Consider the following 2,853-nt stretch of genomic DNA (forward strand, 5'->3'; position numbering starts at 1 on the left):
GAAACATTCAGAGCTACATTAGTAGTGAATACAATACCCAAGAAATAAGTAAAAATAGCAATATTAGAAATAACAATAATATTAGCAAAAACGAGCATTTCTGTTGTAGATGTGAGCTTTCTCCAGAGGTATCTGAGATTTTTCAGAAATGGTAGAAATAATCACTAACTAATGAGGTAACATATAGGGTCTCATAAATAAGTTGTAGCAGTTTGCCTCAGAAGTACCTTTTGCAGGTTCTGAATGTGATTTTAGGACATTTGAAGATCAACTACATTCTTTTTTTTTTTAACTGTTTAGTTTTTATTTCATAATCATAAACTTAACTCCACAATCCTGCTAGACTGGCATGGGGGTAAGGAAATTATGGAACCCAATGAACTGTGGTGAGAGCACAAAGATTATAGAACATTCCAAGCAGGTGGGGGTGAAGGGGTGCTCTCCTGAGCTACAACAGGAATGGTCTGGTGGTTAAGATAAAACACAAGTCAAATTTGTTAGAGTTCTTCACAGTCGGCAACGGTGATCTTCTTGCTGGTCTTGCCATTTCTGGACCCAAAGTGCTCCATGGCTGTCACAATACCCATGCCTTCTTTCACCTGGCGAAGACCACATGCTTGCCATCCAACCACTCAGGCTTGGCCGTGCAGATGAAAACTGGGCACCATTTGTGTTAGGTCCAGCATTTGCCATGGACAAGATGCCAGGACCTGTATGTTTCAGGATGAAGTTCTCATCCTCAAATTTCTCCCCATAGATGGACTTGCCGCCCGTGCCATGATGGCGCGAGAAGTCATCACCCTGGTACATAAATCCCAGAATAATTCTGTGAAAGCAGGAACCTTCTTTATAACCAAATCCTTTCTCCCCAGTGCTCAGAACACGGAAGGTTTTTTTTTGCTGTCTTTGGAACTTTGTCTGCAAACAGGTCGAAGAAGACACGGCCCAAGGGCTCACCGTGGATGGAGATGTCGAAGAACATGGTGGGGTTCACCCTGGCTGGTCACAGGTGGCTCCAGGGCAGCGGCATCTGCAAAGTGGACAATTACATCCTTAATGATCCAAGATACGTTGTGGACACTCAGGGAAAAAGTGATACAAGATTGTTGTTCTATTTTAAAATAATTCAGTAGAGTAAAACCTAGAAGTACTAGTAGTATACTTTATATGTTTTCAATAGGAAGTATCAACAAAATTCTCTCAATAACTAATTATTTTACTCATTACACCCAGAACTAACTGACCAGAGAACATCAAATATAATTATAGTTCATGTGAAAAGCTCATTTTTCATGTATTTCATGCTAAGTTCAATTATGAGGAATATAAATGTTTTGAAAGTCTATTTTAAAACAAATGTTTTAAGTAGCAGGAAACAAAGTATTTTCAAATAACTGGTTCATTCCCAATGGAAATTCCATCCTGAGAGAGTTAAAAGGTTAAAAGAACTCCATTAAGCATGCTGGTAACCTTCTGCTTGGAACACAGACTGTTACACTCTATGTGGCCTTCCTGGCCCATGTATATAGATCAATTTATTGAATATACTGACAACATAGGGGGCCAGCACAAAGCAACTTTATTCTTTTCCAAAATTGTCTTGCTATTTACTCTATTAACTTTTATTTCTCACCCAGGATGAAATATCTGCTTTTGCCTATCAATAGAAGACACTATTCTATTGTTCAAATAATAAAATACAGTGTAAGAAAAACCTGAACTTATTAAATTTAAGTGAAAATCAAGACTATTCTTATGGGAGGAGGGACATGTTTGGTGTTTTTTCTCCCTCACTTAAACTCATTCTTTGTTGTTTTGGGCTTCACCACATTTGTAACAAGAAGACAGAGAGTGGTAGAGGACAAAATTCTTCACTGGTGATTTCTAGTTATGGCATATTTCAAATACTGATTTTTTTCTTGTGTGGAGTGTTTTCTTTAGGTGTTTTAGGGAACCACCTAGAGTGTGACCTCTCACTTATAATTTCTTTGATGTAAGCAATAATTCTCACAAATAGGGAATTTATTTAGTCTCTCAGTGCCTCAGTTTTCTTATATGTAGTATTGGATTGTCCTGATAAGATTGATATATGGAATGAAGAATTTATGTACATTAATCACTTACAACACGGTCCTGCTCAGAACATAACCTAGAAATCACAAATTGGATTTTGACAAGTGTGTGTGTGTGTGTGTGTGTGTGCAATCATTGGAAAATGATTTCATATCATGTGGAATTCCTCTTAAATAGTAATAGCTATACTACTAACAAAACAGCCATTTAATTTATAATTATCTTGAAAGAAAAGTCTTGAAAATCTGTGATAACAATTATTTAAATTCAATATATTATAATACAAATACTGATATTTTGGCAAAAAATGTTTGTTAATGCCAGGACATTTCTAAAAATGTATTCAAAATTGAACTTAATGTCTAATTTCTTGGTTTTATATGAAACTTGAGATACTAGTAAAACACTGTATCCAGGAATAGATAATAGTTGTAGATGTTAATCCCTCCACTTCCAAAGCTATCTCCGTAGTTTGAAACAACTGTAGAGAAAATAAAATGTCAAATGATCACATATATTTCCCCCCTGAATGATCTATTTTATTGCATGAAAATTAACATTTTTTCACAGTACATTTCAATTATCCCAATGAAGAAAACATGTTTACTTTCCTTGTAAGAATTACCAATTCAATAGTAAAAGTCTACAACAAGTTGTTAAAAATATCCATATACTGCTATAATAAAGACAATAAATATATTTTTAATACTTGGGGTAACATGATATATTAGAATATTGAGAGTAAGTCAGAATCATGGATATATTTTCTTTCTAATCTTT

At 35.1% G+C, this 2,853-nt stretch overlaps 1 pseudogene; it reads right to left on the bottom strand.

Moving 5' to 3' along the window:
- Positions 1-497: 497 nt before the first annotated feature.
- Positions 498-999, bottom strand: LOC102421771 (annotated as a pseudogene).
- Positions 1,000-2,853: the final 1,854 nt, after the last annotated feature.

The sequence above is a fragment of the Myotis lucifugus genome, unplaced genomic scaffold, assembly GCF_000147115.1.
Source record: "Myotis lucifugus unplaced genomic scaffold, Myoluc2.0 scaffold_6495, whole genome shotgun sequence".
Lineage (NCBI taxonomy): Eukaryota > Metazoa > Chordata > Mammalia > Chiroptera > Vespertilionidae > Myotis > Myotis lucifugus.